The following is a 16,521-nucleotide window of genomic DNA, read 5'->3' as shown; positions in this document are numbered from 1 at the left end:
GCCTTCACATATGAGATAACACTGACGGGTGGCAATGACCTGGGTCCCTCTCCACTCCAATCGGGGTAAATCTAGGCAAAGCCAAGGTACACGGTCTTAGGCGTGACAATCCAAGATAGCAATGATACGGGGACAACCAATCCATCCCTAATATAACGTCGAAATCCACCATGTCTAAGAGCAATAAATCAACACGGGTCTCAAGACCCTCAAACACTACCACACAAGAACGATGAACTCGGTCGACCACTATAGAATCACCCACCGGTGTAGATACATAAACAGGAATACCCAAGGCATCACTAGGCATAGTCAGGTAGGGTGCAAAATAGGACGACACATATGAATACGTAGACCCAGGGTCAAATAGCACTGAAGCATCCCTATCACAGACCAGAATAGTACCTGTAATAACAGCATCTGAAGACTCAGCATCTGGCCTGGCTGGCAAAGCATAACACCTGGGCTGGGCCCCACCTCCCTGAACTATGTCTCTGGGACGATTGGCTGCTGGCTGACCTCTACCTCTGGCGGTCCGAGCTCCACCTCTATGATCTCTACCTCCACCTCTATAGCCTCTACCCCCGCCTCTAGCTGGCTGGGCGGCCTGTGGATCACCTGATGCCTGAATCATAGGACGAGGACCCTGTTGCTGAGAGCTGTCAGAAGCTCGAGGGCAATATCTGGCAATATGTCTCGTATCGCCACACGTGTAACAAGCCCTCGGCTGCTGAGAATAATGGAGTGGTGGTGCGTTGATAGGTGCTGATGGTGAACTGAAAAGCTGCTGTCAGAAGACTGCGGCTGAGAGCCATGACCACCTGAAATACCATGTGAGACCTGTAGGGCTGACTGAAAGGGCCTCGGAGGATGGCCTCTACCATAAGAATCCCCACCTCCAGACGAGGTGCCACTGAATCTACCTGCATGACGGGGTCACTTGTCTGACCCATGACCACCTCCCCGTGCAAGAGCCATCTCAACTCTACGGGCCGCATTGGCCGCCTCCTGAAAAGAAATCTCACTACCAGCCCCCATAGCCATCTGGAGATGGATCGGCTGAGTCAATCCATCAATAAACCTCCGCACCCTCTCTATCTCTCTCAGTGGGGAGTATAACAACGGCATAGCGTGCCAGATCAATGAACCGAGTCTCATACTGTGTGACTGTCATAGAGCCCTGCTGGAGGCGCTCGAACTGCCTGCGAAGAGCCTCTCGCTGAGTAACTGGGAGAAACTTCTCCAAAAACAACTCTGCAAACTGGTCCCAAGTCAATGATAGCGACCCTGCTGGTCTGGATAAACAATAGTTCCTCCACCAAGTCTTGGCGGATCCTGCCAGTCGAAAGGTAATGAAGTCGACCCCATTGGTCTCCTCAATACCCATAGTCCGGAGAATCTCATGGCAGCTGAATAAGAAGTCCTGGGGGTCCTCTGTAGGAGTACCGCTGAAGGTGGTGGTGAAGAGCTTGGAGAACCTATCAAGCCTCCATAAAGCATCTGAGGACATAGCTGCTCCATCGCCGGCCTGAGTCACAATACCTGGCTGAACCGCCACAGCTGGCTGAACCACTGGAACCTGAGCCTGGGGAGCTACCTGCTCCGGAGTACGTGTAGCAGGAGTCTGAACCCCTCCTCCAGCCTGAGAAGTGGCTGGTGCTACTGGAAGCAAACCCGCTCTAGTGACGCTCTCCATAAAGCCTACCAATCTGACCAGAGCGTCCTGAAGAATTGGAGTGGCTATGAACCCCTCTGGGACCTGAGCTGGGCCCACCGGAGCTGCTGGGGCTGGAGCCCCCTCATCATAATCAACATGAGGCTCCACCTCTGGGACTGCTGCTCGGGGCTGAGCTCTGCCCCGGCCTCGGCCTCTGGCACGGCCTCGGCCTCTGCCCCTCGCAGGAGCTGCTGCTGGGGGCTCGGGCTGCTGCGCGGTAGAAGAGGAAGCACGTGTTCTCGCCATCTGCGAAAGAAAAGAGTAGAAAGACAATCAGTATTTGAGAAACAGAATCGCACGACAGGTAAGAACAAAAGTGAAACTTTTCCTAACTCCGTAGCCTCTAGGGGATAAATACAGACGTCTCCGTACCGATCCCTCAGACTCTACCAAGTTTGTCCGTGAGTAGCGAGACCTATGCAACCTAGAGCTCTGATACCAACTTGTCACGACCCGGATTTCCCACCCTCGGGAGTCGTGATGGCGCCTACTAATAGGATCTAGGCAAGCCAATTAATTTAACACTTCTCTCAACATCATTAACAGTATAAAGAAGAACGAGGCAATTAATATAAAAGCGGAAGTCTCGAAACATAAATAACTGAAACCAAGTGCGGAAATTCAAATACACCTCTACCCAGATCTGGTGTCACTAACTCACGAACTTCTACTGAATGCTAAATACAAAGTCTGGATAAGAATACAGTATTGTCTGATCCGATACAAGGGAAATCAAACGAAAGACAGAGATAAGAGAGACTCCGGGCCATGCGGACGCCAGCAAGGCTACCTCGGAAATCTCCGAACTGAAATAAGCTCCCAACGCTCCTACTGCTGACCAAAAGCTCCTGCTCTGGTACTATGATCTGTGCAAAAAGCACAGAAGTGTAGCATCAGCACAACCGACCCCATGTGCTGGTAAGTGCCTGGCCTAACCCCGTCGAAGTAGTGACAAGGCTAAACAAGACCTACCAAAAACAACCTGTGCAGATATATATATACAAAGACAACAGAAATAACAACAGAGAACATCAACTAAAAAGGGAAAGGGGGCATGCTCGGGGAAAATATAGTGAATACAGATCAACGGATATAACGACGAAAATATCTCAATACCATAGCTCATGTATAAGTGGTCGGCGCGCCACACGATCCCATTTCTTAATTCATAAGTGGACGGCGTGCCACACGATCCCATTTCATAACATATAAGTGGTCGGCGTGCCACACGATCCCATTTCTTAATTCATAAGTGGACGGCGTGCCACACGATCCCATTTTATAATATATAAGTGGTCGACGTGCCACACGATCCCATTTCATAATATATATATAAGTGATCGGCGCGCCACACGATCCCAATTCATAATATACATATATAAGTGGTTGGCGTGCCGCATGATCCCAATTCATAATATATAAGTGGTCGGCGCGCCACACGGTCCCAATTCATAATATATAAGTGGTCGGCGTGCCACACGATCCCATTTCATAATATATATACATATAATCTTTCTAAAGGAGGCCCCATTAGGGGGAAATTCAACAACATAACGGTTTAACCCGGCAAGGGTACAACTAACAGCCCAAATATCCCGGCAAGGGAGCAACAACAATAATAGACTACGTGTCCCGGCAAGGGAAAAGTCACAACACTTTCTCTTTTAGTCACTTCTTTCTCCATTATCAAATTCTAGTTCGAGACAACGATCCAATAATATACCAATCGCAATTCCTCCTCAGCCTTTCACATTATAGGAAACTTAGCAATCAAACAAGAAAGATGTTTCACAAAGTCCAGTTCAAACACAGTTAAGACCCACGGTCATGCTAGACTCCGGTGTATAGATAACCGTCACCATACCTATACACCGTACTCTTCATTTAGCAATTAGCAAATAATATCCTAATCCTATTCCCTCTAACCAAAGTTAGAACAAATACTTACCTCGGTCCAAGAATAGCAATCAACGCTTTAATACCGCCTTTCCTCTACAATCCAACTCCGAAACAATGATATCTAGGCATAATTAGTTCAATAATATCAATAAGGGCTCAAAAATATAATCCCATAGCCTAGAAATGAAATTCCTATCATTCTTCCAAAAATACCAAAATTCGACCCCGGGCCCACATGGTCCAAACTCGAGGCTCGGACCAAAACCCGATCACCCATAACCCCACGAGTTCAAATATATAATTTATTTCAAGATTCGACCCCAAATTGAGGTTGAATCACCCAAAATCCCCAAAGCCCTAACTCTACCCAAAACCCCCATTTTCTACTTTGAATTCATGATTTAGGGCTAGGAAATTAGTGATTAGTGGAAGAAATTAACAGGGAAAGAAGTTAAGAACACTTATCTAAGAGGCTATGGAGAAAGAAGCTCTTCAAAATCGCCTATGGAGTGTTAGAGAGAGGAGCTCGTGTGAAGAAATGGCTAAATCCCGAGCTACTGATTCTGTTTTGAACTTAAAAATTCGCTGGGCAAAAATGCCCTTCGCGTTCGCGTGAATGAGGACGCGTTCGCGAAGGGTGGATGGTTTAAGGCATCGCGAACGCGAGGTGCTAATCGCGAACGTGTAGAAGAAGGGGCTGGGGTCTGGGACTGGCTAGTACGCGAACGCGAGAGAGGACTCGCGAACGCGGGGAAGGGGAAGCCTGGGCTATGCGGACGCGGGGTATTGTCCGCGAACGCGATGAAGAGGGACCACTGAAGCTTCGCGAACGCGTGACTGGAACGCGAACGCGAAGAAGGGATTTGCTGTGCAAAAATTGCAGAAATCCTGCTATGTTTTCTAAGTGTAAAACTACCCCGAATCACTCCCGAGCCCTCGGGGCTCCCAACTAAACACACACACTAACTCAATAACATCCTACGAACTTAGTCGAGCGATCAAATCGCCAAAATAACATCAAAGTCAATGAATCCAACCTCAAAATCATCATTTTCATTTCAAACTTCTTAAACTTCTAACTTTAGATATTTAGGTCCGAAACACGTCAAATGACACCCGATTTCGACCAAACTTTACAGAAAGCGCTTAACACATATTTAAGACTTGTACCGGGCGTCGGAACCAAAATACGAGCCCGATACCATAGTCTTTTAATCAATTTTCATTTTCATTTTCCTTAATAATTTCAGAAAAACAATTTCACAGAAAAATTCATTTCTCGGGCTCTCGATCTCGAAATTCGACTCCGGGCATATGCCCGAATCTCATATTTTTCTACGGACCCTCCTGGGCCGTCAAATCACGGGTCCGGGTCCGGGTCCGTTTACCAAAAATGTTGACCAAAGTCAACTTTAATCATTTTAAAGCCACATTTTGAAATTTTTCACAGAATTTAACATATAAGCTTCCCGGCTACGCGCTCGGACTGCGCACGCAAATCGAGGCAAGCAGAAATGAGGTTTTCAAGGCCTCGGGAACACGGAAAAGAGAGAAATCCGATGATGACCCTTTGGGTCGTCACACCATAATTTCTCGAAGTGAAAAAGAAAGAAGTAGAAGTCAGTAATTCTCTCTACATTTTCTAAGATTTTGTTCCAAGAAAATCTAGAAGAATAAATAATACTCTATTTGATAATATATTTTCAGATTTTTTCCCAAAATCTAATAAAATGTACAACATACTTTTAGTTGGAATGCTTCAAGATTATGCTCTTGATATATACATTGAGGAAATAAAAATATTCGCGTGATTTAACTACATAATACATTTTAAAGTCCAAATTGGTATTCACATATATATGTGTAACTTTTCGATTACGTTGTAATAAAAGTTCCACAAAATTTAACAATAAATAGATTCATACATATACAGGAATACAAATACTATTTAAGCACAACTTTATGACAAAAGCACGAAAAAATACAACAGATATATACCTTTGAGTTTTGTATATATCTACAGGATGTTGCACTTTGAAACAATCCATGCAATAACATCTTCAGGTCAGACGTAAAAATAAGCTTCAATCCATTGTCACAGAAATAAGAAATCAGTTTCTTTTGCTATGTCCAAATTTGCTCTCAAAGAAACAATGTATTCAACATTAGAAGATCAATTAATTTAATTTTCAAGGAAAGCAAAGATCCAAACCTTTCCGTCGAAAAAAAGGATCTAAACCTTATCAATCTCATTTGGCAGTGGCCCAATAGTGTTCTCTTTTATACCTCTGTTGATCGATACTGTACCATCTACACCTCAAACGGAACGTCAAAAACTCAACAGTACTCATTAATAGAACAATTTTTTCAACAGTCATTAATAGAACAATTTTCATATCCTAAAAAAGTGTTTCATTTGAATTAGAAATGAAATGTCTGAACCAGTCCACTTAGTGACGTTAAAGTTATAGGGAGCCTTTATCTTCGTGAGGAAGAAGATTCCATCATGACTCTTTATTACCCTCATTTACTGCGATTCTTTATTGCATTCATATTTCTTTGTTCTCCTTATTAACATTAATTTTACCGTTACAAGTAAACATTAAATTCTATTTTAATCCATGAATATGTTTTAATTGTATTACAAAAATGATGGTCAAAAGTGTAAAGATGCTTTGATAAAAAGGGAGCGTGGGTGTAATTAAAAAAATTAAATGACAATAATAAGGAATGACATAAATATGATCTATTTAATTTTTTGCACATTTTCTAGATATCAAATAAGAGATAAAACTCAAAAAAATGAGAAAAAAAGATAAATGACTTTCTTGAGCTATGAGAGGTGCCACATCACCTTTTTCATTCCTAGCTTTATATATATACTAGTCAATTTGTTTGCGCTTCGCGCGGTGTTTTAAAAATAGATATAAACAAAATTTATTGTTTAAATCTTTACTCTTTGTTCAATTTCATCTTCTCTATATTCTTCAACCATAAACTATAACTGTGATCTAATTACATTTTCAAGGTTGATTGCTTCTTTTTACAATCTTCAAAACTCCCTTTCTCTATTTTTCATACACATGGAAGCGTACACTTTGCTCCTTTGCAACAATGTTATTGAGCTAATTTGAAGGTTTAAATTACAAGAGGAAATCTTGTTTTATTGATGAAAATAAAATTAAATAATTAATCAAAATAATATACTTAAATGAACATTAAAATGTCAACATTGGTACCTTGTTGTGCTACTTTCCATATATTGATACCTTACATCATGCCATAAAATGATATCATCGCTATTAAACAATTCAATTTGAAAACAAAAATCTACAAGGTCAAGGTTTAGTTTTTGTATTTCTATAACATCTTTGCTTTATCCTTCATTTTCAATCGTTTTCTCTACTTTTATTTTTGGAGTATCATTAAATTTCCACAATAAGGTATTAAAGGAAAAAAGAAAAAGAAAATATAACTTGTAAAACACTTCATAAAAATTAAGAAAATGTCACTTATACGATATTTAATCAAAGTCTAACTCAACATTTAGTTGCCTTTGTATTTTTATAATTTTATAAGATTATATTAATTCAAAGAATACAAAATATGGGTGATACTATTAAACAATCAAGGCAAAAACACATAAGCACATCATTTCTCAAAAATGAAAGACAAAGGAGAAGAAGCACAGAGAGGAGGAGCGGAGGAGAAGTTAGTAATTCCAACTCCGCTCTTTTAGACCAGTTTATTTTTTATTTTATAATTAGGCCTATTAATTTTAGGAAACTTTAAGACATCAAATAACAACAATATTACATAAAATGAACAAAAATAAAATTGTCAAACACATCAGGTAAGAACGACATATACTCTATCTGATAATAGGTTTTCAAATTTTGAAGGAGAAATAATAAGATGTACAAATGCATTTTCAGTTATAAACAAAAATATTTTCGCACTTGATGCGCCAGGAGGAACCTATTGACCCAATAACTTATACTTCCTCTAATCAAATTGTAGACTGAAAATAAGAATTTAACTACATAATACATCTATAAATCCAAATGGCGTACATAAATGTAAGTTGTAATATATATATATATATATATATATATATATATATATATATNTTGGATTTTTTCTTGTGATTGTCAATTAAAATTTAACAACTACTAATTATAACTAAATTATGCTAAGATATCAAGTCTCAGTTGTATGCAAGATAGAGAACGGCACTAGGGTCGTGGCATTTACCTAGGTGGTCAACAAACGGGTAGAGATTCCCAATACGAGAATGATGATTATGGGGCTTATGATATAACCGTTGCACGATAGCACTCACTCTCACACCTCTCAGTAGAGAGAATGATTATGCCCAATTGACTCTCTCGAGACCAATTGGGTAGGCTAACAAATCAAGCAACTTAGGGTTCAAGTTGGGTATTTGCTCTCTCGAGGTTTTACCCGTTAATTGGGACTACTATTCTCACAGGTCCATCCCAATTCCTTGTTGGGTTAATTTTGGAGTCTTAGACACTCTTTCTCAAGAAGGGTCAAAACTCACAAAGCTAGACTTAATGTTTGCAACCACCAAATCCAAGTGAAAACATAAAAATAACCCAAATATCAAACACCCAACATCATTCAAGCATTAAACAATCATACCCATTAATTACCCACACTAGGATTGAGCCACAACCCTAGCTTTTGGGTTTAGCTAGCCATAATAACAACAGAAATTGAAGGAGAAATAGATAAAATGAACATATTAATTAGCTAGAAGGTAAATCTACAATAATCCACGTTAAACAAGATGAAAAATGCCTAAAATAGGCTAACACTTTTGTCTCACGAGTGCAGCAGCTGTTCTGTATCTAATCCGTCCCCTAAAGAATGACAAATATTCTATTTATACTAAGTTAAGAAAAACCGGACAAAAATACCCCTGCGGGGTCTGTGCGGTCCGCACAATGATGACACGCGGCCGCACTGGGTTGCTTTACTTCTGAGACTTGCTTTCTGAAGATGTTGGCGCGGACAGCATAATGATGAAGTGCGGCCGCATGATGACTGGCGCGGACCGCGTGAACTTGCAGTGCGGCCGCATGAGTGGCATGTGATGGTCTCTGAACTTTTGTGGCGCGGACCGCGTCAACTTGTAGCGCGGCCGCATTGGTTGGAACTGAGGATGTCACTCTCTGAACTTCAGTGGTGCGGACCGCATGAACTTGCAACGCGGCCGCACTGGTTGGACTGAGAATGCCACTTTCTGAACTTCAGTGGTGCGGCCGCATGACATGATGGTGCGGTCCGCACCAAGTTCTGTATATCCATGCTTTCCTGATCTTTGACACTTGAGCAGGTTTCACTCCGTTTCGAGCCGATTTTTGGCTTTCGTCACCTTGTTGCTCAAACCTGCGATCAAGCACAACTTATAAGCATTCTGGGTATATTTTATGGCAAATTATACATAAAGCATAGGCAAGTATGGGCATAAAACGTGTCAAAATCACAGTTATCACGGCCACGGTCCATTTAATGCGGTCCGCACAGGGGGTCTCATAGGGGTATAAATAAACGGGATTTTCAGTCATTTCTCACTTTTCAAAACCCCAAAAACATAAGAGGCGATTTTTCAAACAACCTTTCTTCTCCAAAATGTTGGTAAGTGATTTCTAACTTATTTTCTTCACTCCTTAACATCTTTTAACATGATTTCAACTTAAAATCAAAGATTTTCATGGGGGAAATTGGGTGTTTTGGGTAGAACCTAGGTTTTTTTAAAATTAGGGATTTGGACCTTAATTTGAGGTCCGATTTCAAAACAAATTATATATTTGAGTTCGTGGGGGAATGGGTAAACGGGTTTTGGTTCGAACCTCGGGTTTTGACCACGTGGGCCCGGGGGTGATTTTTGACTTTTTGGGTACAACTTTGGAAAACTCATTTTCATGCATTGGGGTTGATTTATTTAGCACTTATTGATGTAATTAAGTAATTTGTGATTACATACGAGCGAATTGGCGGTGGAATCAAGGGGTAAAGCTATAATTGAGGCTTGAGTTGTGTTCAAGGCATCGAGGTAAGTGTTTGGTCTAACCTTAGCTTGAGGGACTAGGAGTTGAGTCCTATTTGCTATGTGGTATTAGTCGTGTACGACGTATAGGCATGGTGACGAGTATCTATACGCTGGTGTCTAGCATGACCGTGAGTCTTTATATGGTGAATATCTTGATTTCATTGTATTCTTCATGCTTTGGTGATGATTTCTAGTTGTTGTTAAATGTTTGTGGAAGGAATTGAGACCTTTGAACATCTTGGAGCATTGGCTCGAGTTATATTATGAATTGTGGAAGTATATGAGATGATTGAACCCTTTAGAGCATTGGCTCACGTGGTAAAGTGAGTTATGAAGTAAAATTGAAGGATAGAGAAAGAGTTATTGAAATGTTCCCTTGCCGGGATTTAATTGTTTAATTGTTCTTCCCTTGCCGGGATTCCTATATGTTCTTGTTTATTTCCCTTGCCTTTGTTTGTGATTGTTGTTTGGGTGAGGAAGAGTGTTAAAGCACGAAGGGTGATGCCGTGCATTGTTTGTTATTGTGAGGAAGAGTGTTAAAGCACGAAGGGTGATGCCGTGCATTGTTTGCTATTGTGAGGAAAGAGTGTAAAGCACAAAGGGTGATGCCGTGCCGCACGATGTACCATTCCGTGCCAATTCTATTGATTATGTGTGAGGAAAGAGAGTAAAAGCACGACGGGTGATGCCATGCACATTTTATTATTCTAATTGCTTTGGTAAGGAAAGAGAGTAAAAGCATTAAGGGTGATGCCGTGCACGTTTTTATTATATTATTGCTTGGTGAGGACGAGAGTAAAAGCACGAAGGGTGATGTCGTGCACTTATTTGATTTCTGTTTCTTGCTGGCATTGTAGTCATGTTGTTCCTTTTCTTACTTGATGCTTTATTCGGAACTGTTATCTCCCCGCAACATGTTTCCCCCTCCCATCCTTACTTGTTTATTTCTGCTTTGTTTCCGCTGTATATTATATAATTGCACAGGTTTATGTGGTAGTCTGGTCTAGCCTCGTCACTACTTCGCCGGGGTTAGGCTAGGCACTTACCAGCTCATGGAGTCGGTTGTGCTGATACTACACTCTGTGCTCTTTTGCACAGATCCAGGTCCTGGAGTAGCATTTGGTCCTCAGCAGTAGATTGGGAGCTATCTTTCAGTCCGAGACTCCGAGGTAGCCCTGCTGGCGTTCGCAGGCCCGGCGTCTCTTCTATCAGTTTTTATGTTCTGTTGTCTTTTGTACTCGAGACAGACTATGTTTTTTTCTTTCAAACACTTATTTGTAGTAATCCTAGATAGTCCGTGGATGTTATGACACCAGGTTCTGGTTAGAGGCATGTGTTGGTCATCAGGATATTTTGGTTTTATATTTTATTTAAGACTTCTGCTAAATTTCATATTCCGCTGTAATTTATTTGTCTATTTTCGGTAAATTTAATTGGTCAAAGAGGAATTAGAACAGTAAGAGTTAATGATTTTTCTAAGATCGTGGCTTGCCTAGCTTCTACGAGTAGGCGCCATCACGACTCCCGAGGGTGGAAAATTCGGGTCGTGACAAGTTGGTATCAGAGCTCTAGGTTACGTAGATCTCACAATTCACGGACAAGCTTAGTAGAGTCTGAGGGATCGGTACGGAGATGTCTGTATTTATCCCCCAGAGGCTACAGAGTTAGGAAAACTTCACACTTGTTCCTTCGTGTCGTGCGGTTTTGTTTCTCAAATGCTAATTGAATTCCTACTCTGTTCTTTCGCAGATGGCGAGAACACGCGCTTCCTCATCTACCGATCTGCAGCCCGAGCCCCCAGCAGCAGCTCCCACGAGGGGCAGAGGGCGGGGCCGAGGCCGTGCCAGAGGCCGAGGCAGGGGCAGCGCTCAGCCCAGGACAGCAGCACCCGTAGCGGAGCCTCAGGTCAATTTTGATGACGAGGTTCCAGCCCCCGCAGTTCCGGTGGGCCCAGCTCAGGTCCCAGAGGGGTTTATTGCCACCCCAGTTCTTCAGGACGTTCTGGTCCGTCTAGTGGGCCTCATGGAGAGTGTCACCAGGGCAGGTTTTGGAGGAGGGGCCCAGACTCCCGCTACTCGCACTCCGGAGCAGGTAGCTCCCTAGTTTCAGACTCCAGCGGCTCAGCCAGTTGGAGCGGTTCAGCCGGGTGTGGTAGCTCAGACAGGCGATAGTGCAGCCATGTCTGCCGATGCTTTGTGGAGATTGGACAGGTTTACCAAGCTCTTCACTACTACCTTCAGCGGTGCATCTACTGAGGATCCCTAGGATTATCTGGACAGCTGTCACGAGGTTCTTCGGAACATGGGGATTGTTGAGTCCAATGGGGTTGATTTTGCTACATTTCGCTTGTCTGGATCCGCCAAGACATGGTGGAGGGATTATTGCTTAGCTAGACCAGCAGGATCGCCAGCCTTGACCTGGGAGCAGCTCGCACAGCTATTTCTGGAGAAGTTTCTCCCTATTACACAGCGAGAGGCCTATCAGAGGCAGTTCGAGCGCCTTCAGCAGGGATCCATGACTTTCCCCCAGTACGAGACCAGGTTCATTGAATTGGCTCGTCATGCTCTTATCATACTTCCCACTGAGAGGGAGAGAGTGAGACAGTTTATTGATGGACTCATTCAGCCGATTCCTCCAGATGGCTAGAGAGACTGGGAGTGAGATATCCTTCCAGGAGGCGGCCAATGTGGCCCGGAGGGTTGAGATGGTATTATCACAGGGGAGTGGTCATAGAGCAGACAAGAGACACCGTCAGCCAGGCAGATTCAATGGTGCCTCGTCTGGAGGCAGAGATTCATATGGTAGAGGCCATCCTCCTAGGCCTTATTAGTCAGCACTCCAGGTTTCTCACGGAGCTTCGGGTGGCCGTGGTCCCCAGATGCAGTATTCCGATCAGCAAACCTATGGCGCACCACCTGCTCCTGTCAGTGCGCCGCCGCTTTAGAGTTTTCGGGGTGGTCATTCAGGTCGCCAGGGCCAGCAGTCTCAGCAGTCGAGGGCTTGTTACACTTGTGGTGAGACGGGCCACATTGCCAGGTTTTGCCCTCAAGCACCGAGCAGCTCTCAGCATCAGGGTTCCCGTGCCATGGTACAGGCACCAGATGTTCCGCAGCCCGCCCAGCCAGCTAGGGGTGGAGGTAGAGGTGCTAGAAGTGGAGGTAGAGGTCCTAGAGGTGGAGGCCAGCCAGCAGCAGGCCGTCCCAGAGAGGTAGATCAGAGTGGTGGGGCCCAGCCCCGATGTTATGCTCTTCAGGCCAGACCCGAGGCAGAGGCTTCAGATGCGGTTATTACAGGTACGGTTCTGGTTTGTGATAGGGGTGCTTCAGTGTTGTTTGATCCGGGATCTACGTATTCGTATGTGTCATCCTATTTTGCCCCATACCTGGTCATGCCTAGTGATACATTGAGTATTCTTGTTTATGTGTCTACACCGGTGGGTGATTCTATTGTGGTCGATCGAGTCCATCATTCTTGTATTGTGGTGATTGGGGGTCTTGAGACTCGAGTAGACTTGTTGCTTTTAGACATGGTCGACTTCGATATTATATTGGGGATGGACTGGTTATCACCTTACCACGCTATCTTGGACTGTCATGCCAAGACTGTGACCTTAGCTTTACCGGGTATGCCTCGTTTAGAGTGGAGAGGGACTCCTGGTCATTCTACCCGCAATGTTATCTCGTATGTGAAGGCTCGGCGTATGGTCGAGAAGGGGTGTTTGGCCTATTTGGCATATGTTTGTGATTCTAGTACTGAGGTCCCTTCTATTGATTCTGTGCCCGTCGTTCGTGAGTTTCCTGATGTTTTCCCTTCAGACCTGTCGGGTATGCCACCCGACAGGGATATTGATTTCTGCACTGATTTGGCTCCGGGCACTCAGCCCATTTCTATTCCGCCGTATCGTATGGCCCCGCCTGAGTTGAAAGAGTTAAAGGAACAGTTGCAAGATTTGCTTGAGAAGGGCTTCATTAGGCCCAGTGTTTCGCCTTGGGGTGCACCGGTGTTGTTTGTTAAAAAGAAGGATGGGTCAATGAGAATGTGTATTGATTATCGGCAATTGAACAAGGTTACGATCAAGAATAAGTATCCACTGCCGAGGATTGATGATTTGTTCGACCAGCTTCAGGGTGCCAGGGTATTTTCCAAGATGGACTTGCGATCTGGCTACCATCAGTTGAGAATTAGGGCATCTGATGTCCCTAAGACAGCTTTCCGCACTCGGTACGGGCATTATGAGTTCTTGGTTATGTCATTCGGGTTTACAAATGCCCCAGCAACTTTTATGGATTTGATGAACCGAGTGTTCAGGCCTTATTTGGACTCATTCGTGATAGTCTTCATTGATGATATATTGATATACTCCCGCAGCCAGAAGGAGCACGAGCAGCACCTTAGAGTGGTTCTTCAGACTCTGAGGGATAGTCGGTTATATGCTAAGTTCTCGAAGTGTGAATTCTGGTTGAGTTCAGTTGCATTTCTGGGTCATGTCGTATCATCAGAGGGTATTCAGGTGGACCCAAAGAAGATTGAGGCAGTCAAGAACTGGCCTAGACCAGCATCAACTACGGAGATTCGGAGTTTCTTGGGGTTGGCAGGCTACTATCGTCGGTTCGTGGAGGGGTTTTCATCGATTGCAGCCCCGATGACCAGGTTGACCCAGAAGGGTGCCCAGTTCAGGTGGTCGGATGAGTGTGAGGCGAGCTTTCAGAAGCTCAAGACAGCTCTGACTACGACACCGGTGTTGGTTTTGCCCACAGGTTCAGGGCTTTATACAGTTTATTGTGATGCGTCCCGTGTTGGGCTTGGAGCAGTATTGATGCAAGACGGCAAAGTCATTGCCTATGCTTCGAGGCAGTTGAAGATTCATGAGAAGAACTATCCGGTTCATGACTTGGAGTTGGCAGCCATAGTTCACGCATTGAAGATTTGGAGGCATTATCTGTATGGCGTGACATGTGAGGTGTTCACGGATCACAAGAGTCTTCAGTATTTGTTCAAGCAAAAGGAGTTAAATTTGAGGCAGAGGAGGTGGTTGGAGTTGTTGAAGGATTATGATATCACATTTTATATCACCCGGGAAAGGCCAATGCGGTGGCCGATGCTTTGAGTAGGAAGTCAGCCAGTATGGGTAGTCTTGCTTATATTCCGGTCGGTGAGAGGTCGCTTGCTTTGGATGTTCAGGCTTTAGCCAATCAGTTCGTGAGACTGGATGTTTCTGAGCCCAGTCGTGTGTTAGCTTGCACGGTCGCTCGTTCTTCATTATTGGAGCGTATCCGTGATCGGCAATATGATGATCCCCATTTGTGTGTCCTTAGAGACACGGTGCATCGCAGAGGTGCCAGGCAGGTTACCTTAGATGATGATGGAGTTTTGAGATTGCAGGGCCGAGTATGTGTGCCTAATGTGGATAGGCTCCGAGAGTTGATTTTGGAGGAGGCCCATAGCTCCCGGTACTCTATTCATCCGAGCGCCGCGCAGATGTATCAGGATTTGCGGCAGTATTATTGGTGGCGTAGAATGAAGAAGGATATCATAGCATATGTGGCTCGTTGTTTGAATTGTCAGCAGGTTAAGTACGAGCATCAGAGGCCTGGAGGTTTATTTCAGAGGATTGAGATTCCCGAGTGAAAGTGGGAGCGGATCACTATGGACTTTGTTACTGGGCTTCCGCAGACTCGGAAGAAGTTCGACGCAGTATGGGTCATTGTGGATATGCTGAGCAAGTCAGCGCATTTCATTCCTGTGGCAGTCTCCTATTCATCCGAGAGGTTAGCTGAGATCTATATTCGGAAGATTGTTCGCCTTCATGGTGTGCCCTTATCTATCATTTCGGACCGGGGTACGCAGTTTACCTCGCGCTTCTGGAGATAAGTTCAGCGAGAGTTGGGCACATGGGTTGAGTTGAGCACAGCATTTCATCCTCAGACGGACGGTCAGTCCGAGCGGACTATTCAGATTTTGGAGGATATGCTCCGAGCTTGTGTTATTGACTTTGGAGGTTCGTGGGATCAGTTTTTGCCCTTAGCAGAGTTTGCCTACAACAACAGCTACCAGTCGAGCATCCAGATGGCTCCCTATGAGGCTTTATATGGTAGGCGGTGTCGATCTCCGGTTGGATGGTTTGAGCCGGGAGAGGCTCAGTTGTTGGGTACGGATCTGGTTCAGGAGGCCTTGGACAAGGTCAGGATCATTCAGGATAGGCTTCGTTCAGCTCAGTCTAGGCAAAAGAGCTATGCAGACCGCAAGGTTAGAGATGTGGCTTTTAAGGTTGGTGAGCGGGTATTGCTCCGAGTGTCGCCTATGAAGGGCGTGATGAGATTTGGGAAGAAGAGCAAGCTTAGCCCTAGGTTCATTGGTCCGTTTGAGATTCTTGATCGAGTGGGAGAGGTGGCTTATAGACTTGCTTTGCCGCCGAGCTTATCAGCCGTGCATCCGGTGTTTCATGTGTCCATGCTTCGGAGGTATCACGGCGATCCATCCCACGTGTTACATTTCAGCACTGTCCAGTTGGACAAGGACTTGTCTTATGAGGAGGAGCCGGTGGCTATTCTAGACCGGCAGGTTCGTCAATTGAGGTCGAAGAGTTTCCCTTCTGTTCGTGTTCAGTGGAGAGGTCAGCCTCCTGAGGCATCGACCTGGGAGTCCGAGTCCGATATGCGGAGCCGTTATCCTCATCTTTTCCCCGACTCAGGTACTTCCTTTTTCTGTCCGTTCGAGGACGAACGGTTGTTTTAGAGATGGAGAATGTGACGACCCAAATGGGTCATCACCTGTTTTTAATTTAAATTCTATGACTCCGAGGCCTTGAAAACCTCATTTAGAGTCG

The sequence above is a fragment of the Nicotiana attenuata genome, chromosome 1 (genome assembly GCF_001879085.1).
Source record: "Nicotiana attenuata strain UT chromosome 1, NIATTr2, whole genome shotgun sequence".
Classification (NCBI taxonomy): domain Eukaryota; kingdom Viridiplantae; phylum Streptophyta; class Magnoliopsida; order Solanales; family Solanaceae; genus Nicotiana; species Nicotiana attenuata.
Note: the sequence above shows the minus strand (reverse complement) of the source record.